Consider the following 26,454-nt stretch of genomic DNA (forward strand, 5'->3'; position numbering starts at 1 on the left):
TCACATCACAGACTTGAGAGCCAGCTGCCTGGGTACAAATCTCAGGTCTGCCGTTAAGTAGCTGTGTAGGCTTGTTTGCTTCAATGTTCACCTGTAAAATGGAGCTAATAATAGTATCCATCTCAATGGGTTGTTTTGAATATTTAATGAGATAATATGCTTCAAGTGCTCAAAACACTGCCTCGCATTTACTAAGCGCCAATAAGAAGGCTGAAGCTATTAGTCTTTGTCTGCTTTTGAAATTATTGCTTAGTTAATACATGGTATATTTTTAGTTACTTATTTCTTCATGACATCTGAATTTTTATTTCATTAGTGACATTATCCTCAAGAAATGTTTTAGGATAAGTTACACCTGGAAAGGTTTTACGTTTATAAGGCACACCAGAGTTCTAGATTTGTGGTATGTTGCTGGTATTTTAAGGATCCTTGGGGAATACCTGGTCTAACTCAGCTTGATGTATAAATCACCTTTCTAATATCCTGTTGACTGAGCCCCCAGCCTTTGCTTGAATTTAAAATATCTCTGATTCTTAGGAAATTCTTCCTTGTGTTATGCAGTCCACCTGGCTATAACCTCCACTTTCAGCCCAAGTTCTGCACAGTAGAGCTGCATAGAATTTAGCTAACAAATAACCCACCCAAATAGTGACTGTGAAACAAATGGGTTCTATATGATTCAGGGTTGTCTAGAAGTGACAAGATAGTGTAATTCAAAGTTGAGGGGGCTCAATGGATTTATTTGTAGGTGGAGTTGCCCTGAGTTAGTTGGGAACATATTTGGTGTAGAAGTTTGTCCCATTGATCCTGTGGTGGGCTCTGAACCAGAGAGGAAAGCAGTGCCAGGGTCTCTGGCCCCCGCTGGTACAAAATACTCCCATGAATTGTTGTACATGACCTTTCCTGGAGGTGGAACTTCTTTGTGTTTTAAAACCCTGATCTTCCATATTTAAAAACTTATGTCTGTTCCTCCTCTAATGTAGAATGGAAGCACCATGAAAGCAGAAGAGAAACTGCTTACTTTGTTCACTGCTCTATCTCTAGCAGTTCCAAGAACTGGGAATATAGTGGGTGTTCAATATTCAGATGATGGAAGCAAAGATTGAACACACAAATGTGAATTTATTTTCAATTTAGCACAGTTAACTAAATGTCATATTCTCTTTACTGTCATGGGCCATTCTTTGGGCCTGAGCTGAAGGAGAAACTGTTAGAGGATAGGATTGAGATCTCATGAGGGGAAGATAAGATATCTGTTATTATTATTTGCAACTTTCAAATTGCAAATTTCAAATTGCAACTTTCAAAAAGTATCTTTTATGTTTTGATATGTGAGGATTTTCTAGAAACAAAATAGAGGTTTCTAATGTTATCAAAGCCAGAGGTATACCACGCCATGAGAATTGGGTTTTTAAATCAGCCCAGCTGGATAGCAACTTCATAGTATAGCCTGGGCAATGTTATATGAACTTAGCTCTACTCTGAGTGCTAATGAAACAAGTTTGCCAGACACATGAATTGTAAAAAGCCATCAAAACATTACAATGTAGAAGAAAAATGTAGTGAAAATTCCAACATATAATATTTAAGTAGTTCCTTTTTCTGAAGGCTTTTAAGTTTTTTCTTAGGTAATTTGCAAAGCCTATCTGAAGTTGTAGAAAATATATGTAAAATTAAAATAATATTAGTTGAAAACTTTGAGCAGATAATTTAAGGAAATCTGAGTGTCCTCCTTGCATTTTGGGTATAATGGTGGCTCAGAGGGTAAAGCATCTGCCTGCAATGCAGGAGACCTGGGTTCGATCCTTGGGTTGGGAAGATACCCCTCAAGAAAGAAATGGCAACCCCCTCCGGTACTCTTGCCTGGAAAATCCCATGGATGGAGAGGCCTGGTAGGGTACAGTCCATGCATTTGCGAAGAGTTGGACACAACTGAGTGACTTTCACTTCACTCCACATTAAAGAGAAGTGAAAGTGAAGTCACTCAGTCGTGTCTGACTCTTTGTGACCCCATGGACTACACAGTCCATGGAATTCTCCAGGCCAGAATACTGGAGTGGGTAGCCTTTCCCTTTTCCAGGAGATTTTCCCAACCGAGGGATCAAACCCAGGTCTCCCTCATTTACCAGCTGAGCCACTAGGGAAGCCCAAGAATATTGGAGTGGGAAGCCTATCCCTTCTCCAGGGGATCTTCCGGGCCCAGGAATCAAACTGGGGTCTCCTGCATTGCAGGCGCATTCTTTACCAGCTGAACCACCAGGGAGCAGCTGGATTCTCTATAGTTTGAGGATACATATTTAGGTCAAAACTCATTGGCATGTTCCTTGGTGTATCTTGAGTTTGCATCCTCTCTGGGAAGAAACACTCTTTGATTTTGGATCCAGAAGGCTACTTCGTGCGTTCTAATCCAGGTTCCCTGCCCTCATGCTGGTCTTGGTTTACTTATTTGACTAAGTCTGTAACTTATGAAGTCAATAACTTTGTGACATTGAGTGAGTTACTTAACATGATTCTACCTCAAATTTTTCATCTGTAAAATGGAGGTAATACTACTACGTCTCAAGGTTGTTGTAAGGAATAAATACATAAACACATGTAAAGTGTTTAGAAGAGAGAGTGGGATATTGTAATGTAATATCATTGTTGTCTAGTGTGGATATTTTGAAGGTAATACAGTGGAAAATAGATAAAAGAGCTTTGGAAATTTAAAATATCTATACAGATAGAAAGGAGTATTGATTAGTATTCACAAAGTTATTTCACACTTAGGGCCACTCACTGTGGTTCCATTCACATGTCTCTCTTCAGGGTGTGGAATTAATTCCTAGGGTGCTTCCTTAGGAACAAGGAGTGCTCTGAGGAAAAGAAGTTTAAGTACTGACTAGTTAGAAAATGAAGGGACTGAATTTTCTAAGCTATATCTTTACTTGGAATTTTAACTTTGTGAATTTCTAAGTAAGGGGATAAAAAAGACTATTAGAATCACAGTGTTCATAGCCAAAATGGAAAAAAAATAGACAACTCAAGGAGAAATTTTTATTTGGCCGTGCCACACGGCTTCTGGGATCTTAGTTCAGTGCCCAGGGCTTGAACCCAGACTCTCGGCAATGAAAGCGTGGAGTTCCTAACAACTGGGCCACCAGGGAAGTCCCAAAGGACAAAAGTTATGAAGGAAAAAGTTTAAAAAATAATTGTCTATGTTAATCAAATTCCATGCATTTTGAATCTTAATTATCACTTTGTCTATGCAGAGAATCGAGCAAATTTTGAACATGCCTTTTTTTTCCCCTTAAAATATATCAGCATTATGTTTAACAGGATTTATGTATTTTTTAAAAATAGAGGTAATTAATTGTGAAATATTTTGATGTTCAGCAGGCAAAGGAAACACATTACTTTGTGTAAACAGAGGTTAATATGGAGTCTTTGAAGTCTAAATTATTGAACTATTTGCCTAAGGACAAGCTTCTTAACTGTTTAGGTTTCCTCTGGCCTGTAATAAACTATAGGGGTGGGAATACACAAAAACATTCTATGTGTAAAACATTTGGGTTCTGTTTGCAAAGCATGTTTGATCCAAATTTTCAGGTTTCTCTTTGAGTTATGCTGATGAATTAGGGAACTTTCATCCCATTTCCCTCTCCTTGTACCAGTCAATTGGCTCCTGGTTGATAAAGATAGAATCATGTGTTTCTGGGAAAGGTAAGCTGTCATTTGTTTAAGTTTTAAATGATCACTTGCCTCTGGAACTGGCACAGGGACCAAAGAATGTTTATTACTTTCATGTTGTTAACATGGGAGTGGATCTGAAAGATGTTAAGTGAGGTTTATGTCCAATTCTATTCTATAGCTTCCTTGGGCCCTGGCCAAGGTGACTTGTATTTGTATGGGCCAAGGAGGCTGTGCTTCAAGAGAAGACTCTTCTTCTATAGCTGTTTTTAATCTGAAAATATCTACCTTGAAGACAGAGCTCTACTTTGGAGAGTAAAAAATAGCTGTCACTGATCTTAGCCAATGGACAGCCTCCAGGGAGGTGGGCAGGAACACACGTGTTTCTGGACACAGGTTGTGCCTCACTCTTGCTCTGCTTATGTTACTGGTCAAGCAGATCTTGTGGCCTTTGGACAGGGTTGCCTTGGGAAGGTGGAAACACAGCAGTATTGGTTTCTAAATTAGACCTCTGGGACTCCAGTCTAGAAGTTCTTTGATCTGTGTGTGCCAGGTGGGAAGTAGGATGTGTGTCCTGCTGTGGGGGTGGGGGGAACGGTGTCCCACCCTCATCGGGAAGGGTGAAAGCTCTGATTGGCACGTGTGATTCAGAAGCCTCACTTCTCAAGTCCGCATGTACTTTTCCAAGATCCTTCCCTTTACCCTGAGCTCTGGCCCTGCCTCCTTTCTTGGCTCTGGGGACCGTGGGAGCTGCCGGGAGGAAGTCACCATTCTTGATTTTCTTTATTCTTTTTGTGCCCCCCAGGCTGACATCTGTCAGGACCCCACCCCAAATCACATTTGTATTTTGCAGCCTGCTTGGCAGTTTGCTCCCAGGACCTGGACTCCTGTCTGAAATCCTGGCTGGCGTGACTGCAGCTCCTGTTGACCCTCTGTTCACAGAGCCCTAGGAGCTGATAGCCCCAGACTGGAGAACCCAAAGAAAGCTCTGGGTGACCTCTGCTATTTAGCAGCTGCTCCTAGCACCAGTCACTGTGGCAACTGGGCTCTGTTTATGAAAATGAATGAAGGCCTCAAGCCTGGGGCATCCACACCATGGACAGAGCTCCCCCTGGAAATACATCGCCTGCCAGATTGCCAGGGCTAAACCAAAACAAAGATAAACCAAACAAAAGTAGCCAGGGAAGTGTTCTGCCCTCGGGGGACATACTCCATGTCTTGATTGCCTAATTATCCTCCCTTACCAAGCAGAACCAGCCAGAGTGAGCTTATCTTGGTTATGCTAGAGGAAGACTAAGGCTAAGACCCTGGAACTGGTCTGGGCAGTTTTCTGAACTTATCCTTGCATTGCACTGGCCTGGCCTCTAGCTGTGGATTTAGAAGGAATCAGTGTTTAGAACTAAGGATCTGACTTTTCGAAAAACTTATTTTAGGTCCTGCCTTTATGTAAACTGTAAAGCTATTTTTGGGGTCTGCACCTTTGGAATGGACCTTTATCTGGAACAACTGAGGTTGAAGTCTGTTCTCTTTGAGTCCTTGCTTTCACAGAGTCCAAAGCACCCTTTGTAGTTATAACTCTCCATGGGAAATGGAGAGTTCACCGTGGACGTCTTTGAGAACATTTTGAAACTGGAGCTTCCTTTGAGGGGACTGTTATGTTCTGCCTGGTGCTAGCATTCTTAGATTTTATGATTCCATGGCTGGACCCGTCCAGCATATGTGTCCTTTGGCCTCACTTAGATGCTCACTGGGGTACTTCACTGAAGCATAGATATGGAGCTGGGAGGACCTGTAGAAATCGTCAAACCACACTCCCTTATTTTAAAGGTATTAAACCAAGGTTATAGTTCACGTGGTTAGTTAGGCAGATCCAGAGCCAGTGCGTGGGTCTTCTGATGCTGTTCCAAAGCCCCCTCCCCTATACTGGACTTTGTCATGGTGAGGATGTGCATGGGCTGTAGCTGAGGTGTCCTAGTGGAGGAAAAAGAGTGGGGAAGTTTGAGAGGGCTGGCATCGATGGTTCTCCAACAGAGCAGAGATGCTTAGAAACATGGTCAGAGAAACAGGGACTCCTCCACATCCATGTAAGTCAGCTTTAGCTCTAAATTTTGAAACACCCATTTGCTGCATCGAGGAGGCCTTGAGATCCCCACCTGCTCTTCTTGATGACAAAGAGTTGGGGATAAAGAGGGAGAGGGATCTGGGAGGGGGTGCTACAGATTTTGATGGCAGTGAGAAGAACATGGACTTGAACCAGAGCTCCATCCTAGAATTCAGGTCTGCCTCTGCCCCAGAAGCCCTTTACCCCTAACTTCAGCTGCATGTCATGGGGTTTGAACAGTTCTGTCCCTGGTGAAGATGACCCATCCAGAGAGACCCTTGCCTCCTGGGAAGGGAGTGAAGTCCTTGAGTTCTCAGGCCTGTGCAGTTACTGGGAGGCTGCTGCTGTTTGCCAAAGATAATCCCTCGTGAACTCTGCTGTTGATAAACCAAACCAAATCAGTGGTCGTTTTCCTTTAACTGAGTATTTAAGTTAACGTATAACTACAAGTATCCAGTTGGTTTTCATTCATGTCAGCACTGAACATTTGTCCACTGAGCTGTGGATTTGATGTTTCTGAGCTGTCTTGGCTGAGATACATATGTGAATTGTGAGTTTGCAGTTGGCAAACTCTTTTCTCCTCTGGCTGGTCAATGAAGCTAAAATAGGTTGATTGGTTATGTTTGAGAGATCATCACAGTCATGAAGACTGGTACAGGTGAATCCTGTGTTTCATTCTGAGTAATTGTAATCAGGGGAAGAAGGAAACTTTTCTAGGTTTGTTCTGTAATTATCATGACATTCAGGTTCCTTGAGGAAAGGATAACAAAGGGGATTGTTAGAGGCTGTCCTGCACATGTGCTGTCAGCACCAGCAGACCTCAGGCTGAGCTGAAAAGCCAGCACCCTGGACCAGACGAAGTCATCATTAACCAAAATGATGTTCTGGACAGTCTGAAGTTGAACAGGTTTCTCCACTGTCTATTCACAGTTAACCAGTGAGGTTAATAGCAAGGTAGCTGGGAGTCAATGCCTGCACTGGTCATAGCCCACTTGTATTCTGGGTGGGGGTCAGAGAAAGTGAATAGATGTATTCATTCAGCAAGCAGTGAGTAACAGCAGCCTTAGCTACAGAACCAGCTCTTTTCAGCTTCTTGATGACATGTACTATTATTGTTGTTAACAGGTTGGCTAAAAAAGTGAACCTGGAAGAGTCAAAGCTTTGTTTCTTTCTGTCCCACACTCAGATGTTTTCTCCTGGTATCCTGCAGTTATTCAGTAAACATTTACCAAGTACCTACTGTGTGCCAGGGGCTGTGTTATCACAACCAGTAACTTGTTCTTAGTTAATGAATGACCTCATGCAGCAAGCAAACAAAGAAGCCTTAAGGAGAGGAGGATAATTGGGATCTTGTGTGTCTCTTCCTGCCGTCCTTTGGTGCCTTCCCACCAGGGAGAGGAAGCGGAAGTCAATGTAAATTAGTTTACTTTGGTCATGACAGTTTTAGAAGAGTTTGGAGAAGGAGATTGAAACTATTGAGACATAGGAGGTTTGGGGATTACTGCTGGAGTTTTCTTTCTTATTCCTTCTAGCCCGGGAACTCTGTCCCAGTTACCACTGATAATGGACGTTTTTTATGTTTAACCATCTTGTCAGTAAGTCAGTAACACATGCTGAGAATAGAAACTAGTGCTGTTCCATGTTGTAATCGCCAGTCCATACGTGCCCCACGGGTTCTGTTGTTGTGATTGTTGCTATGATGCTTCACATCAAATGCCAGCCATTAGTCCGCCACTTTATAGCACATCTACAGGGTCCCTATTCCAAGCAGCTTACCTCCTCCAGAAGCCCAAGACTTTCCCACATTGACACACAGGAGGTGGTCGAGGGGACGGGACAGGAACCTTCCCTTTGTGAAATGTGGTCCTTGCTTGAATCAATAAAGGGAATTGTGTTCATCTATTTTAATAGGGAAGGCTTTTATTTAGGTTAAATTTTTTTGTATTAAATTCTGCCTTTTAAAATGTCTAGGGTTGAGTGTAACAAGAACAGAATAACAATTCTGTTCATCGTTTCTGTTCTCTCAGAAGATGTGACTTGCAGTGTTTGACTACATGCTAGATTCTGCAGGAGGAAATGAAACAAGAGATGTCACCTCTAGTCTCTGCTCTGTAGGTGCTTCCTGACCAGTAAGGGAAGAAAAAGCATCAGGTCGTGTTTTCAGGAGCATCTTAAAGTGGACAGGAGAAAATGGAAACTTGACTAATTTCATTGTTTTGTCTCCATTATCCTGGCCAAAGGGTTATTGTAACTCAAGATGGATCTGCTGGTGGTTGTAGGGATCGCTGGCAGCAGGTATTTAGGGCTGTGGGCTTGTTTATAGTTCAAGGAAGAGTGATGCTGCCTTCAGCTTTCTTAATAATGTGAGAGCCTTTTCCCCTAAACTCCCAGCGTGCCTCTTTTTGCATTCTGTGGCTGAATTGACTTAGCTCCACCCGTCTGTGAACCAGTCACTGGCAAAGAGTCATGGAGTTGCTGTGATTGGCTTAGACCGATAAACTGGAGAGTCAGTCACACTGCTGGCCACAGTGGCCTCCTATCAAAATAAATATGGTGGTACCTTGCAATAGAGGAAATGTGAATTCAGTAGGACCCTGACAGAGAAATAAGAGGTCAAGGACAAAGTAATGGAGAGAAGATCCTGGCCCTAATCTGTGTTCCCTCAGTTCCCTAGACATGCTTCTATGGGGCCCTCTAATGTGGTGCTATAATGTGGACCTGCCTATCTTCCCTCTCTTAGAGTATAGCTTCTTAAGACTAAATCCATCTTAATAATTGTGGTCACCATACCTGGCACATTGCAGGGACTTAGTGCAGGGTTTGAACATCCTGAATGAAAAGGGATGCTTCAGATTCCTTTGTATTTGTTGTCATTCAGTTGCTAAGTCTCTGCGACCCCATGGACTCCATCACGCCATGCTTCTTTGTCCTTCCCTGTCTCCCAGAATTTGCTCAAATTCATGTCCATTGAGTTGGTGATACTAACTAACCATCTCATCCTCTGCTGCTCCCTTCTCCTTTTGCTCAATCTTTCCCAGCATCAGGGGCTTTTCCAGTGAGTTGTCTCTTCACATCAGATGGCCAAAGTATTGAAGCTTCAGCATGTTTGTCCAATGAATATTGTATTTAACTTTTATTAAACCTTCCTTGAGATAAGTGGTCCACTGACATCTTACTGTTCTTTATTTTATAACAGCTTTATTAAGATGTAATTCACATACCATACAATTCACTTGTTTAAAGTGTATAATTCAATGGTTTTTAGTATATTCACAGAATTGTCCAACCACCAGCACAATCAATTTTAAAACATTTTCATTACCCCCAGAAGTAACTCTATACTCATTAACTATCACTCCCTACTCTCACCTTCTCCCAGACCTGGCAACCACTAATCTGCCTTCTGTTTCTATTTTGGACGTCCCACATAAGTGGAACTAAGCAGTATGTAACTTCTTGTGTTGGGCTTCTTTTATTTAGCATGTTTTCAAGATTTATCATGTATCAGTATTTCATCCCTTTTTTATGGCCAAATCGTATTCTGTTATATGTATATACAACATTTCATTAATCCATCATCAAATGATGAACATTTGTGTTGTGTCTAGTTTCTGGCTATTATGAATAATGCTGCTGTGCACATTTGTGTACAAGTTTTTGTGTGAACATATTTTTATTTCCCTTGGGTATGTATATACTTAGGAATAGCTGAATCATATGGTAACTCGATGTTGAACCTTTTGAGGAACTGCCAAACTGTTTTCCAAAATGTGCTATTTTTCATTCCTCACAGCAATATTTGAGGGTTCCAGTTTCTCCACATCCTGGCCAACCCTTGCTATTATTTGGTTTTTCATTATAACCATCCAAGTGGATGTCAAGTGGTATCTCAGTATTTGGTCATCAATTGAAAAAAAATAAACAATTTGCATTTTCAGAAACTCTCTATTAGGTAAGAAGACTGAGTAACCTTTGGCCCTGTTCCACCTCCTTTCTGGTCTCATCTCTTTCATGTATTTTTCTCTTAATTCATATTCCAAAGACATTAAATTGTTTTACAGTCTCCACACTATTGCACTGTTTCTTACCTGTAGGTGTTTTTTGGTGCTCTTCCTTGTGCCTGGAATGGGGATGCTAATGCTAATGCTAATAGGGCCTGCCCGGTGGCTCAGATGGTAAAGAATCTGCCTGCAGTGCAGGAGACCCAGGTTCAATCCCTGGGTTGGAAAGATCCCCTGGCGAGGGGAATGACTACCCACTCGAGTATTCTTGCCTGGAGAATCCCAAGGACAGAGGAGCCTGGAGGGCTATAGTCCATGGAGTCGCAAAGAGACACAACTGAGCAACTAACACTTTCAAATAATGCTAATACTAATAACGATACTGCACGGTTCTTACACAGCCAGTAAGTCATAGAGCTAGCAGTCTGGCTCCAAATCTGTGTTCTTTTTAATTAAATTAATTAATTAAAAATATTATGTATTTATTTATTTGGCTGTGCCAGGTCTTAGTTGAGGTGTGCGGGATGTTCGATCTTCGTTGTGGCATGCAGGATCTTTAGTTGTGCATGTGGAATTTCGTTCCCTGACCAGGAATGGAACCCGGGCTTCACAGAGTATTAGCTGCTGGACCTCCAGGGAAATCTCTAGGGAGTTAATAAATTTTCTCATTCTTTACATTTTTTTTTTCAGTTTTTATAGAAATTTCACAATGTGATATTAAGATATTTTATCAGTACTAATAGACTATTTTAACTGCAGCATATGTATTTCTTGGTACAGATGTACCCTCATGAATGTTTACATTATTTCTAGTATGTCTCTGGTGTATTTACAATTATACCAAATGCCTTTACAGGGATGTTGGGCACTTCAGTTGCTCCACAGTCCTATCTGAGAAGGTTGTAACAAGCTCAAAATGTTCCTATTGGCCTTTTTGAAATTGAATGATCAACTCTTTGAAAGTATTAATTGAGCATTATCATCATTTTATAGGCAAAATTTAGTAAACTTTTTAACAAGTGCTTGCTGCTGTAAGTCACTTCAGTCGTGTCCGACTCTGTGCAACCCCATAGACGGCAGCCCTGCAGGCTCCTCCGTCCCTGGGATTCTCCAGGCAAGAACACTGGAGTGGGTTGCCATTTCCTTCTCCACAGTGCTTGGTACGTTCTTATGTATTATCTCACTAAAATCTTTTATTAATCCCTTGAAAAATGTGCTACTATTTACTATTTTCCGAAACTAAAACTTGGAAAGATTGTGACTTGCAAAAAAGTGACATGGCTTTAAGAAACCAGTTCAAATTTGCACCCTCATCTTCTGATTACCAATTCAGTGTCTGTTTCCCAATTGTTCTGAAGCTGGTCTATTACCTCCTAAGAGACTTAAAGGAGAAAAATTACAGAAGGTAAAATGTCTCTGAAATAATGTATTATAGCATGAAGAGAGCAAGGAAGAGCAAACATCTCTAGATTAAGGGTTGGAGTTGGTGGGGAAACCTCTGCCCCTGTCATCAGGCTTGGAAGTGAGATTCATGACTTCAGGGAGGACTCCTAAGAGGCCTTGGTGCTCTGACAGCAATGTCCTGCTATTGTGAACTGTGGATTTACTATCATGCTGAGAAAAATCAATCACCACCAGGAAAGGCTGTGTGCTTAGATGCAGCCGACTCCTGGAGGCCCTCTCCCAACTGGAGAACGGCCCTCAGTGGATGAATTGTCTCAACTTCCTTTGAGTTTTAATTTCTATATAGATCAAAGGGTTTGCCTGTGGGATGGCCTGGCTCTTTGAAAGTGGCCCCTTTTATAGGGACTAGAGTGAGGTGATGGTCAGTGTTGAAGGGTTGTTTCAAGCTCTTCCTAGACCCTGCGTTTGCAGGTCCCCTGAAGTACAGACGTAGAATTTGAGCAGTTTGGGTTAGGGGAATCAGTTCTGTTCTCTGGCAAAGTGACTTATGTCCATCAAGCCTATTGGCAATGAAAAAAAATCGAAAATAAATCCTCAAAGTTATTTGAGGAAGAAAGCTTAGAAGTCTGAAAACGAAGCACAGTATAACAGAACACAAACCCATAATAGAGTAAATGACATTCTTAGAATGAATGTGTCAGCACATTTAACAGACACATAGTCAAGTAGGTGGTGATGCAGTATGTGTATAAAAGTCAAAAGCACAAATGTAGTCAGTGTTTACATTCAGCCTCCCACCTCCAAAACACAGCCACGAGAGGTCTCCGCTAGTGGATGTGGAATTACATCTCTGAATAATCCCTTGGTCCACTTTCCCCCCTCCTTTCCTCAAACACATATTTTGGTTTACTTCCCTAAAGATACATGATATATATGAGGAAACATAGTCTCACACCTCTCTGAGTAGTGTGAAAATATAATGTTTTGAAATACCAGGGACTCAGGTCCACCAGGAATCCGAAACACTGGTTTCCAGCCACAACTGTGCTGGAATGAAAATAGAAAACAATGAAGCATGTGCAGAGTCAGCTTTACTTTCTGTCTCAGCTCAGCAGTTTTCCCGCTGTCCTAAACTTTCCTTAAAAAAAGGGGGAAAAAGAGGAAATGATCTGGCTTAAAAATAATCTTAATTGTGAAAAGTGAAAATATCAGATAGCAGCTCAGACTGTGAGGACATTTATTTTAAAAAAAAATCAAAACTGAATCAATGGTGAAAAATCTCACTGTTCTTTGCTGGGTTGCACGACATGGTACACACCTCACCACACATGTAAATACAAACGCAGTCATGGATTTTCATGGCCGGGTGGTACAAGCTGTATTTGGTCATCATGAAGCACTAGTTTTATTTTTGCTTCTCTGCCCACTTGCTGTGGAATCTTGGAAATGTCACTTTTATTCATTAATCAAGTAGTTCCACTTAACAAGTATTTCTTGTATGCTGATTATATTTGAGGCTGTGACTATGTGCTGTGAGGATTAGATCAGTTAGATCAATTTTCTGACTTTAATATACTTAGATGCTCGGGCAATCATGAAGAAATGCTTAGTGTTGCAGCTTGCTGCGATGGTGTGTGTCCATCTGGGAAGAAGCAGCTTGCTGTAGGAATCCAGAGGAAATGTCTAGTGAAAGAGGCTTCTTAGAGGCTGTGAAAGCCACTGAGGTGGTCTTGAAAGGCCAGATGGCTTCTAGACAGTGGGGAGTAAAGATTAGGTGCCAGAGCTGGGGAAGCACTTGGCCTTTTGGATGACCAGAACCTAGGAGAATGTGGGGCTCTGTTTTGATAGAAGCTGACTGCCAAGTGAAACTGTCTTTTAATTTCTCTGGGTCTCAGTTTCCTCCTCTGAAAGAAAAGACAGTTGAAAAAAAAATTTTTTTAAAGAAGGATTTATTTATTTATTTTCTTTTCTGGCTGTGGTGGGTCTTTGTTGTTGCACACAGGCTTTGTCTAGTTGCAGTGAGTGATGGGTACTCTTTCTTGCAATACACAGGCTTCTCATTGTGGTGGCTGCTCTTGTTGTGGAGCATGGGCTCTAGGCACCTGGGCTTCAGTAGCTGTAGCTCATGGGCTCAGTAGTTGCAGCGCGTGGACTCTAGAGCACTGGCTCAATGGCTGTCGCGCACAGGCTGGGTTACTATGAGGCATGTGGGATCTTCCCAGACCAGGAATTGATCCAGTGTCCCCTGCACTGCAACAGGGAGTCTTAGCCACTGGACCACCAGGGAAGCCCCTGAAATTTCTTTCTGTTTCAGTGTGCCAAAGAAAGATGGGATTAAAAAGAAAAAAAAAGAAAGAAAGATAGGATTATGTTTGTGGCCAGGTATGCCAATTGCCACTGGTCTTAGGCAGTTAGTGCTTGAAAACAAATAGGATTTGTCCTTTATAAAAAGTAGACATCAAAAGGCTTTCTCCTCCCCACCCCGTTCTTATTTTTTCATTTGAGCACTTTTATCACTCTTTACTGTAGGATGGACTTGTAGAAACTTACTTGGTAAATAGGGGAAAAAGCCTAAGTGATGTTTCAAGTCTTTTTCATGAATGGTACAGATATCCAAATTTATTAATAGTTTAATGATAGTAATTTAAGTTGAAAGATTTGTTAGTAAAGTATTATTTCGAACATTCATATATGCATCTGTAAAAGGATAGAAGCTGGGGTAGAGGAAGATGTAAACATCAAGTACATTCAGATTTTTTTCCCTGTTATCAGTAGCATCCTTCAGAAAATACTGATTAAAACTGAAGGCTGTTTCCAGCTCTTGGTTTACTTGCCTCATAGCACACCAAGTCAAGGCTGAGCTGGTGCTTCCAGAAAGCACAGACTTCCTTTCTGGTTGGACATAATCCCATATTTTGTTTGACCTTCAGAATACTCATAGCCTTGATGGAATATATGGGCCAGCATTTGTCCTGGCAAGGCCAGGGCAGTGTAAGTTTGGTGTCCTCAGGGATTGCTTTATAGGTTGTTAAAAGCAATGGGAGGAAGGTGACTATAGTAACTCAGACATTTGTGTCCTTTCCGGCTTAAAAATCAAGGGGGTGATTTAAAACAGGTGGTATTTGAAAACAAACAAGCAAAAAACTTCTTGCAGTTCCTATTTGTCTAAACCTCTGAGAACTCTGCCAAGGTCCGACTGTTCTTTTGCGAATGACCTTGTCATGAAGAGGGGATTGCATCTCATTTATTACACTGTGTTAAAATCTGCAATCCTCTTCTGACTGTCAAATACAGACCTTGGAAAGAGCACAAGTTCCATGCTTTTTGTACAATATGTTCTTTATGATGCTTTGTGTGTAAAAATATTGTCAGAGGGTTAGGACTTGTGTTAGCATACTAATATTAGCTGGGGTTAGGCCTCATGGTACCTTTTTTTGATTAGGCCAGAGTCCAAAATATAAGACAGAGTTAAAAATTATTGTTCTTTTTATTTTTTCACTTTAATAGATGGCACTTTTTTTTCCTCTTCCAGTTTTATTGAGATATAAGTTGACATACAATGCTGTGTGTGTTTAAGGTGAACGGCATAATGATTTGACTTAAATATATTAGGAAGCGATTACCACAATGTTAGTGAACATCCATCATTTTATAAAGATACAAAATAAAAGAAAAAGAAAAAAAATTTTTTGTGATGAAATTTACTCTCAACTTTCACATATACAACAGTGTAAACTATATTAATCATATTATAGATGACATCCTAGTTCTTATTTATCTTGTAACTAGAAGTTTGTACCTTTTGTCTTCATCCAATTTCCTCTCCTACCGCCCCTCTTATTATTCTCACAGAAAATACATAACTAGAGTTATTTCATATACTGGGTTTTTGAGTACTTAGTGAGGTCAGTGATTCTCACTATTTAGGGCCAATTTGATTTTGTCAGATGTGTAATTGCAAAGACATAAATGATAAGATAATCAGGGATTAGATGGCTTCGTATGTGGGAACACGAAGATATTTTCTTTAATAGGAATACCCATTATATGGGTGTAATTACTGGTGCTTGGTGGTAGAGAATCCGCCTGCAATGCAGGAGACCTGGGTTCGATCCCTGGGTCGGGAAGATCCTCCGGAGGAGAAAATGACAACCCACTCCAGTATTCTTGCCTGGGAAATCCCATGGACAAAGGAGCCTGGTGGGTTACAGTCCATGGCGTCGTAGAAGAATTGGACATGACTTAGCAACTAAACAATGATTGAAAATAATCATATCCTAATCTAGTTGAAATCCTGTATTAATTTAGGGGAAAAAAGTAAAATAAGTGCTTTTTATTCTGCTTATTTAAAGAGATAGGAAAGAATGTATGTAACTAAGTTTCTTAACGCTTCAGTTTGCTTTTGATGTGCGCATGCTAGGTAAAGTTATACTTGAATGTTAACGCTTATAGCTTGAGTCTAAAGTTCAGTTGTGGCCCATAGATGGGAACCATCTCTAGTGGTTTCCAAAATACAATCCCCTAAAGATGAAGAGACCCCACAACTGAAATAGGTGGTGTGTTCAATTTAAGTAAACATTTGGGAGTTCAGAAAGTATCCAGCATTATCTCATCACTGTCAGAAGTAATTGCAACATCACTGCTGTGCACCAGCCCATGTTGTTGACCGTATGGATGTTTGCTGTTCACTCAATGACATAAGCAAAATATTTTTTTAAAAGATATAAAAGAATATGTTAGACACAGTCTATAAGTTCAAATAATATCTATTTGCTTTTTGCAGTTGAGAAAGCAGGAGTGGTAAGTGAAGCTCAAAGGGTTAAGTATGAAAAATAAATGAGAAAAATGAGAAGAAAAATTGATCTTTTGATAATCTTTGTCAAATGTGTTCTCGAAGACCAGCCTCGGATTTAAATTATTATATGCCTGGAGGCTTTAGCTTCCTGTAGTTCTTCATTAGGAATTCAGCCTTGAGTCGAACTTTGAGATAGGTTTTTTTTTTTCTTTTCAATTACCAAGAGACCAATCTGTTGTAGTTTGTTGATCTATTTTCTCCTCTTACTGTCTTTCTGTTGCTTTCTGCATGAGCTGCTGTTTATTCTGAAACACTGGGCATCCACATGTAGAATTAGGGTTTGCCTGCTTCTGTCTTAACTAAGAATGGAGACAATCTGACCTGATATCTCAGTTTGCAAGTTTAAGTGGACTCGGAGGGGTTCAAAGCCAGTTCTTTGCTCTAAGTTCCAATTTCTAAAGCCCTCGTTTCTTTCTTCTTTCTTTTTTTAATATTTGTTTGTTTGGCTCTGTCAGGTGTTAGTTATGGCACGCAGGATCTTTTAGTTGTGGCAATTGAACTCTTAGTTGCAGCATGTGGGATCTAGTTTCCCTGACCAGGGATCGAACCTGGGCCCCCTGCATTGGTAGCACAGAGTCTTAGCCACTGGACCACCAGGAAAGGTCCCCGCCCCACCATTTCTTGATGTAATAAATACACGAGTTTCCACTGTGAAGGCTTCTGCACTCGTCTGTCTTTGCTTAGCCTTCTGGCGTCAGCTGTTTCGAAGTCTGATCACAGTCAGCTTTTTTGCTTGTGAGTTGGTTTTATAACAGAGCTATTAAAGTCCAAACTCTTTGTTAGGCAAATCTAAGTCATTATTTTTTATATAGATATCTCATTTTATAGAATTCTTAAGGAATTATAAGCTTATGGAATTCTTTGCTAACCATTATGTTTGTTCATTTTGGCAAGATAGGCAGTATTAGCCCCAGTTTACAAGGAAGGAAACTGAGTAAGATGGCCCAGGTCAAGGAGCTTGTTAGTCACAGATCTTAGAGTAGAACCCAAGTCCTCTAAATCCAAGTCCAGTCTTCTGTTTTCTATGTTTCTACGTCCATATTGTACGTTGTGAGCTTCTTTTTTGAAAGGAAAAGATAAGATGGTAAGGAGAAAGGAGATTCAATTCTATTGATTTTTCTTGCATTTGTTAGTCATCTCTTTGTTTTTGTATAGAGCTTCCTGATTTAGTTAGGAAAAAAAGCACCCTTTCATTTGTTTTGCTAACAGTTCTGGAGATTAGCTAGGACAATATTATCCTTACTTTAAAGCTGAGAACACCTGAAGCTCAAGGAAGTGATAGGTTATTAACTGACTTAGAGCCATAGACCAGAGAGGGTTGGACTAAGACTAAAGTGAAGGAGAATTAAATGTGAGCCTTTTCTTTCTGTAACATACATGGAGCCTCTATTATGTGTCAGTTGCCATGTTAGATGTCATGGATTCAAAAATACCTGTTTTTAGGAGTTTGAGAGTAACAATGTACATACGACTGTATATTAAATACATAAACAACAAGGACCTATTGTATAGCACAGGGAACTAAACTCAGTATTTTGTAATAACCTATATATGAAAAGAATCTGAAAAAGAGTGAATATTTATATAACTGAATCACTTTGTCGTACACCTGAAACTAACACAACACTAACTCAAGTATACTTCAATTTTAAAAAGACTGAAAAAAAAGAAAAAATACCTGTTTTTAAAAATTGTCTCAGTATGTCAGAGATTTTTAGAGTTTGTGGGGTGGTGCCGGGAGTTAATTTTGGTTAAGCAAATCATTTCTCTAGTATGGAGGAGGGTGTAAATTTGGAAGATGTTATGTTATAGAACTGCAGCCAGATATAGATTTACTTTTGTGTTTGTTTTATTTGCTGGTTTATTCATTCCTATGCATTAGGATAGAAAAATAAATATAGTTCTGGTTTGGCTCCCTGAAATAGTTTTTATATTTTCTGGAATTTCCTCACTTATTGTCTTTAATATTCCAAAGTTTTATTATGACTCATTTTGGCCACCCAATAATAGAAGAAGTTGGTGTCGGCCTGTTTGAAGAGGCTCATTAAGTAATTTGGGGGAAATATGTTTTTGAAGTCTATAAATACTAATTTTGGTGTTGAGATTGGTGTCATGGGTGTCAGTTTTGTATGTTTGTGTATGTTTTGGATGGGAGAGGATAAAATGTTATGCTAAAAGAGCTTAGTTTAATTTTTCACTTTGGCTCAAATATGTGGTTTTACCATAAACTACTAAAAGTTTCCTGTTCTTATTTGATGAAAAGGTCACTTCCATTCATTGTTTCCACGGAACTTCCTATACTTTTTACAGTAAAAAAGGTTGAAATTGAGGATAAATTATGAGTTATCTCTAGGAGCAAAGAAACTCTATTTCATTTCAGAAAAAGCTTTAAAAAGTGAGCCTCCCTGAGTCTGAAACTGTAGTAGCCCTCAGTATATGCCTTTCCTTATGTAAGCATGTCTTGAAAGGAATTCAGCCTGACCTGTAACTCAAACTAACATGGGAAGGTAGGGAAGAGTCATGTCATGACTTGATTTGAGAAAGCTGCAGGATGATACCGTGTACTGTAGAGAGGCTATTGGAGTGGCTTTGTTGTGTGTTTTCTTTGTGAAATGGCACTGTCCAGCACATAGCCTCCCCTGCACTGTATTTATACCGTGGATCATTTGTACTGGCTGGGAATAGGGATCGCTGGTAGGAGTGTCTGATCTCCCTAATGGTGCCTGAAGGAATGGTGATGCCCTGTCCCATTGAGGAATGAGTGACATATGTGCAAATGATGCTAAAATTGTGATTAATTGGGGACATGTAGGTTTTATATCCTCATCGTGAAAACTGAACAGAAGAGGAGCTATCCTGAGACCTTTATGTAAGACACATGAGATCTCACCATATATTTGCTTTCTTCTCTTCTTGAATATAAAATTCTTCTTGAAGATAAAATTTGAATCCCTGGAGCAATGGGAGAGTAGGGCTTTTAGCACAGTTTTTGTGAGAGCTAAATTCCCAATGATTCACCCTTAGTGCATAAGCTTCATTTTTTATGAAGCTTGCCATTCAAATTAGATCTGTGTGGTCACTGTCTATAATATTGTTAATATTGTTATACATTCATATTATTATACAATGTCAGTTTTACAGCAGGCGTGTGTCTCTGGAGCACATGAAGAAAGCCAGTATGTTTCGTGAGTTATCAGGAAAATAGCTGTCAAAAGTCATGGAAGGTACTCTGGAAGTGGGATGGCCTTCATCCAGAGCTTGCTGACTTAGAATCGAGTGTAAAAGATGGTAGTCATGGGCTTGAGGCAAAGACACAAGCTTTCAGCTAGAGCTGGGAGAAACAGAAGTGTAAAAAGTGTAAGCAGAATTATAAAACAGAGAAATATGGGACCATTTGGTGTAGAGATAAAAACTAAAACACCATACCAAGTTTAATAAATTGTCATTAGTATTTGTACTGATGACCCTGTGTCCTCAAGAAATAAAAAAAGAATTAGTGATATTTAGGATGTATAAGATGGCCAGGAAATAATTATGTATGCAGTATGTTTTAGGTAGATTTATCTTAGAAATGACTAAAGTTACTTTCTTTCTTGAAAGGAGTGAAGCCTAGTTATTTGGAAGATTTGCTTATGTGGGCTATCTCATTGCTAGTCAGTGCTGAATAAATGAGGCATTGATGGTGTGGTGGTGCGGTCCTTCTTTGGGCCAGATGCAATAGGTGGGAAGAAGGGAGGGGGAATGATATAAAATACTGAGAGAAGGAATTAATTACTACTGTAAACAATGGATTAGTGTAGTTTTGGTACACTTTTCTGTGCAGATTTTGAAACAAAGCTATTTTTGTCTTAGGAATTGGCATGCAAAGGATTTTATTTTTAGATTGACCATTTGAAAGTATTAGAACTTGTCTCCACGTGAGAAAAGGTGAATTCCTTCTGGTAGAGTAGTTTCCTTAGGTTCACTTGAGAGGAAGAGGGGAGCAAGTTGATCCAGAGTGGAAAAACACCGAAGAAAAGTTTTCCCCGAAATAACACACAGATTTCAGGAAAACAAAAATTGCTTTGATTGAATGTGACAAACTAAAAAAAAAAAAAAAAAAGCTGAGCTTTGAAACATCATCTGACACGTCTGTTTTGAAAGGTTGCTTTGTCAGATACAGCTGTGTGTTTCACAGTACTTTGCTGTGTGTGAAGTTTTGTCATGAGCATGCTCAGTAGATGTTTTTCTGAACAGGTATCTCATTTATCCTAGTTTTAAAATTGGGGGAGGGTGTGGAGAGTTTATTAAACAACAGAACATTATTTTATACCTATCTTTAGGTTAAATGCACTATGGTTGAATCAAGTCCCTCTCTTTTAGTCTTTTATTAAATTGATACCCCTGTTTAGATTTTATCTTTATAGAAGTTGCTTATCCCAGGGAAACCCAAAACTTCTGATTTATTGCATGGCATGGTAGGGGCTTCCCTGGTGGGTCAGACGGTAAAGAATCTGCCCTCCAATGTGGGAGATCTGGGTTTGATCCCTGGGTCAGGAAGATCCCCTGGAGAAGGAAATGGAAACCCACTCCAGTATTCTTGCCTGGAGTATCCCATAGACAGAGGAGGGCTTCAGTCCATGGGGTTGCAAAGAGTTGAACATGACTGAACAACTAATGCAGAAACACATGGTCTTAAAAATTGAGATCACAAAATTCCCTGAATACCTTTAGCAAACCAATGTCACTTGTTTTTGCCTTCATACCTACATTAATGTGAATTATTATTGATTTAAAAGTAAAAGAACCAAGCGAATTCCCAATTCCAGAAAAGGAGTTTTTGTGTGTGCTAAGAATTCCCAGATCCCTGAATGAAATTCACTATAGAGTGTATTTCCTCTATTTATAATGAAGCTATATAAGAAAGGGTTTCTTTTGTGGCTCAGCTGGTAAAGAATCCGCCTACAATGTGGGAGACCTGGTTCGATCCCTGGGTTGGGAAGATCCCCTGTGGAGAAGGGAAAAGCTACCCCCTCCAGTATTCTGGCCTGGAGAATTCTATGGACTGTATAGTCCAGGGGGTTGCAAAGAGTCGGACATGACTGAGTGACTTTCACTACTTTCTATGTAAGAAAAATTATGTGCCTATGCTGTTTGTGAAGTAACTCTTGCAATCACTGATCTTTGCTTTATAAGCCTCTTAAATTCAGACTTAGGAAGAATATTTTCTTATCCAAAGAACTGATTTGTTTCCTTTTTTGAGATCTTGTAAACATCACATTTTCTTTTTTTTAACCTTGACTGGTAGCTCAGAATTAGGTTTGGTGTGCAAATAAAGTTGTTTCCGAAGTTCTTCAATAAAGTTTTTTTCTTTTTTTTTTTAAATAGCCATTTTAAATTGATTGCCAGTTTAAGTTTTCTGGGCCTGTTTTTTTGGTATGTTTCCATTTTTTTTAAATTACAAGCCCCTCAGTTTCCTTTCTAGAAGTGGTTGAGTATATGAATAATAAAGGACTATTTTGCATGGCATTTTGGTTGGATCAGGTATTTTCTAGGAATGGAACTTATTAAAACTGGGGGATTCTGTGTCAGACCTATCTTGGTACCTTAATTTTGCATAATTTGGGACCAGAAGCTTGGAAAAACTTGTCTGAAATTCAGGAAGAAGAGGCGAAGGTCTTTTTACCAACCACTGTGGGTGATAGTGAGGTGATTGAACTACATAGCCCCACAGTTCCTTTAGCTCTGTGATTCCTAATGCGAAAGGAGGTTGAGACAGGTTAAATAGTACCTTTTTAGGACATATTCTATAGTTGGAGAGTTGGTAATAATAATTATAGTTAAATGATAATAAAAATGAGTGAATCCTAAGAACTGGTTGTTTGACTGAAGAATTCATTACCCAAAAAGTGTTTGTGAACACCTGCCTCATGCTAAGCGCTGTGCCAAGCACTTGGGTAGATAGAAGATACGCAAAAGAAGCATGGTCCCTGCCTTCATGGTGTTTCCAGCTAAGTAGAAGACACCCAGACACAAGGTAGGATAAATGAAACAATAGGTTCATAACTAAAAGCTGTTACTAGCCATAAGGAAAAAAAATGTAATAAGAGGCTTATGGAGTCTCCGAATTTAATAAGATATGAAAATGTGGTTCCAGTCCAGGGCTGCTTAGCACAAATATTCATCTGTCTTTCGAAGGTCTGTTGTCCCTCCATCTACACTGAGAAGTCCTGTCAATGGCTTTGTTTGACTGAACCCTGGAAATTCCAGCTCCATCTATACTCCTGAGCCTTTTAGCTTCACTGTGAAAGGAGAAAGAGCACATTATTTTTTATAGATTTCTTTGCAAACTATCAGCTGTTTCTTAACAGAAGCACCTGAGCAGCAGCGAGCTACCTTGTTTGAAGAGGAAGAACTATGATTTAGTATTATAATTGGATTTGATATATCATTGATGCAGCATTTCCTGCATTCCTTCAACTACCAATTGTTGAATGCCCTGTCTATATATAAAATCCTTAAAGTTAAATGTATTTTAGTTCATGGCCCAGTTTGTACACGTGGCTGTAATTAGTAATATTTTTCATGGCCAAGCCAATAGTTGGTAGATTTTCCTTTTTTAGTCTCTTGCCTTCTATTTATAATCAGGACCAGCGGTTATAGCCTGTGATTCACCTCCCCAGCAGTTGTGGTTTCCCCCTTCCGTCCTTTCTACCATCCCCCCACTTACAGCTTCTTGTCTTGCCACTAACCCAGACCCTGCACCCCAGCCCTAACGGAGGGCTCAGCCGTCCCTGAGAAGCATGTTATAATTCTGTTGCAGCAGGTTATAATTCTGTGTTCGTGTGCATGTCTTTACTTGTATTTCTCCCATTTTTTCCTTTCTCATCAGACACCAATTTGCTAGAGATTAAAAAAAGAAATTAGTTTAGTGATTATCTTAAGTGGAAGTCGAAATCTGAGAGACAAATTTGGTGATGTTATCCCTCAGGGTTAATGAGGAGTGGCTTTCCAGCCCTGCAAATTTCACTTTACTGTAAAATATTGCCTTAGTAGGAATTAAATTATAATTTTTATTGGTTGCATGCCTAAATTGAATTTAATATTTTGATTCCAGATCAATTATTTTCCTTTTAATAAGGAAGTATACTTAAAAAATTATTTTGTGTATCTCAAAAACACAGTGGGAGGAGACAGATTCCATTTTCTTCCATCCTCCAAATCTTCCAATTTGTTCTTGGTCCCTGTGCTGAATCATTTAGGCAATAACATTCCATAAATTCTAATCTCCTCATAAATGAATTCTGTAGCCAATGTTCCCTTCATTCCCATGTTCCTTTAGATCTTGTCAGAAAAACAGGAACAAGTGTACCATCTTATCGATGGAAAGTAAACAGTAAGAAAGTTGGCCAAGATGGTGCCTGATTATTCTCTTTCTGGATTGTGGGAATCCCTGGAGGCAGAAACATGACCTGTTCTCACCTTTGGGAGTTGTACTTCCAGATTGTGCTCAGAGAACTGGAATTTTTACTCTAATTCTGAATATAGTTTTATTTTAAATCTTCTGAGTGCAGTTCTTAGAAATAATTTTTGGGGAGTAATGGCTAGGGAATAGTATAAGAACATCTTATCTTGGATATTTTATTAATATCATTCTAAAAGTTCATAAAGAAAACATTTTTTTTTTCAGTTGGAGAAAATGTTTTCATTCATTTATTTCTCCTCTCCCTAGAGGACTTTATGTTTCTAACAGTAATTGAAATTTGTAAAGTATCTGCATGTATAGGGTCTCATTTGATCTATGAATTGAGCCTGTCATAATGTAAAAGAAAGGGAGATTGTGGGAAACTTAAAGACAAGGCCAAACAATATAAGTGGCAGACCTGGACTTAGAATGCAGCTCTCGGAGCTCCCGGTCTAGTGCTTCTCCTGTACCACTAGGTCTCTAATGCAAGGCTCTTTGCAGTGGCCAGGGGTGACTTCTGGGACATGCTTCTTCTGCTACCTTTTCTCTTCAGGTTATTAAAAAAAAACCAAAACACAAAATGAAACAACCCCCCAGAGCTGGGTAAATCCCCTGATACTTCTAGGTTGTATAGTGGTGTTTTGCTTAGATGGAAGAGTAGGTGGCTTGGCACTTGCCAACACTTTGAGAATTTAGATTCTTAAAGAAGCTCTGCCCATTGTTTCCTTTTGAACATTTAAAAACACAGCTTGAACACAGGAAATTCTTCAACATGGATGCACCATGATTTCAACACAACAGTGTGCAACTAACTATGCACTGGCTTTTGGCCCAAGAAGTTGGCGGGTTGACTTCTTGGAAGAGTGTTGGTTTGTCAAGAGAAAGGTTTGGATTTAGATATTCACTTGGAGAATGAATGAAACTATGATAAGATATGCCTGAGGAGTTGTTCTCTTAAAAAAAAAAAACCCAAAAAACTGGCTGTTTTTTCCTGAGAAATCCATAGTACAGGATTTAGAAAATTATATGCTCTTCTGCCTATCTTTTTCCTATCAAGGATAAGCTTCAGCTGTAAGCCAAGTTTTACTGTTGAAAAAACCCAGGTGGGGGCTGTGGTAGAAAGGTCCCTCTTTGAATTTTAATGGTGGTGCATTCCACAGCTCCATCCCCAAGGGGCTGTAGCTCCAAAGAGTTGTAATTTGAGAAGGTATAAACACGAACATATGTTGTGTACACTGGAGCTTGGAGCCTTCCAGGTGTTTTTTCTTGGAACTTTGTTTTTGCATCATATCCTGATGCTTGTCACGTACCCTCTCATAAAGTTCCATTCTAGCCAGGCTGTGCCTTTGACTGAAATCACCTTGGGTGCCCTTTCTTACAGATTCTTGCATCCTGTGGGGGTAGAAGGGATTTTTAGCTCAGGGGCAGAATAGATCCTGCAGTGCCCAGTCCCACAATCTGTGGGAGTTTGTCCCTCTTCGCAGCTGACGGCATTGCGGAATTCCCTGTGGGACCATAACAGAAACCTTTATTAGCCAATGGTGTTGTTGGAATAAAATCTCTCCACTGCAGTGTCTTGGTCCCAGGCTATAATGTTACCCGCTGATTCCCTCTGCGTCTTTACCACTTTTATTATAGCTGAACACACGCTCCTCATTAGTACTCTGGGTGATATGGGGAATCAGTGTGTTGGAAATTATGTGGAATAGGTACCAGATGTTTGTGTCAACTTGGTATGTATTGGTATTTAGAGTGCTTAAGGATCACATTTATTAAATGTGAAAATTACTTACTGTCCCTTCCCCCAAACAATCACTATCCCCCTCCCCAACCCCCAATATTGTACTCTGTGTTGCATGAGGTGTGATATTAATTTCTTTGGGGACAGATTAAATTTAAAGTGTGTGCAGCAAATGGGTCTGTTCCCAAATGCTTTGTCTGCGTTTTGTCAAATCTGAGGGCTGGCCTGCAGCCAGTGGGGATGTGGGGGGTTCTGTAACTGAGATTGGAATGCTGTGTTGTAGCTAAGGATATAATGAAAGGGTGAGTCCGTTTGCATTTTTTTCTTTAAGTGGAACTGGGAATTTAGACATTCATGTTATAGCCAGACCTAGGAACATTTCCCATGTGTGCAGATAAGCAGGCATTAGTGAGAAAGAGGAAGACGTTTGGTAAAATGAGAAATGAGCTTATGCTTTCTCATTAAATATATGGCCTTTTAAGTCAACCGAAAGGTTGCAAGTGTGATCCAAGCAATTCTTTTATTGTATTTTATTTTATCAGACATGAGTTATGTTTATGTTTGGCCATGGCGTTGGCCTGTTCATCACGTCCAGAGGTGAAGGACTGGAGGATGCAGGCAGTGGCTTGTCATGGGAAGAACTTGGATCTGGAGTCTGAGAGTACTGGGTTTGAATCCTACCCTACTGCTTACTGGTGGTGTGTGACCTTTGGCAAGTCGCTTAACCTCTCTGAGTTCCAGTTTCCACCACCCTGAAGTGGGGGTTTTAGCAGAATCTTTGCAGTTGTGCTATGAGGATTAGAAACTATATGTATGTAGCATGCAGCTCAGAGAAGGTGCATAATAACTCTACACATGAAGAATTAAACCCTGGCTTATCGCAGGAGCTGGAGGCAGAGGGGTCTCACCATATGCTTCACAGCACTGCTCCAGGTGGCCCAGCTGCCGCAGAGAGGGCCCCGCCTGCTGAAGGAGGCCACTTGGTCCGGGCCACCTGGGGAGTTTCTTACCACAGGGTTTACATGAATCTGTGTTGCCTTCGGGTCGGTAAATGTTTTTACTCAGTACAAGTAGCATTTTGTGGGTGAATAGGGGCTGTGTGTCTGTCCTGGTTGCCCAGGAGGGTGTACTGAGCAGGAAAAACAGAGTCTGGCTTAATTAGATTCTTTTGGGAATTATCCCCAAAGACTTCTGGACGGGCTATGCACTAGATGTCCGGAAGAAACAGAAATACCCAGA

At 40.1% G+C, this 26,454-nt stretch overlaps 1 protein-coding gene and 1 non-coding gene across 3 annotated transcripts in view; one reads left to right on the forward strand and one right to left on the reverse strand.

The window, feature by feature from the left end:
• Positions 1–26,454, forward strand: part of TGFBR3 (transforming growth factor beta receptor 3) — a 192,337-nt gene that overhangs the window by 39,880 nt on the left and 126,003 nt on the right. The gene's annotated exons all lie outside the window — the stretch shown is intronic.
• TRNAG-ACC lies at positions 16,558–16,630 on the reverse strand. The gene has a single exon. It is a non-coding gene; the product is annotated as a tRNA-Gly (tRNA).

Source organism: Cervus elaphus, chromosome 20 (assembly GCF_910594005.1).
Source record: "Cervus elaphus chromosome 20, mCerEla1.1, whole genome shotgun sequence".
Classification (NCBI taxonomy): Eukaryota; Metazoa; Chordata; class Mammalia; order Artiodactyla; family Cervidae; genus Cervus; species Cervus elaphus.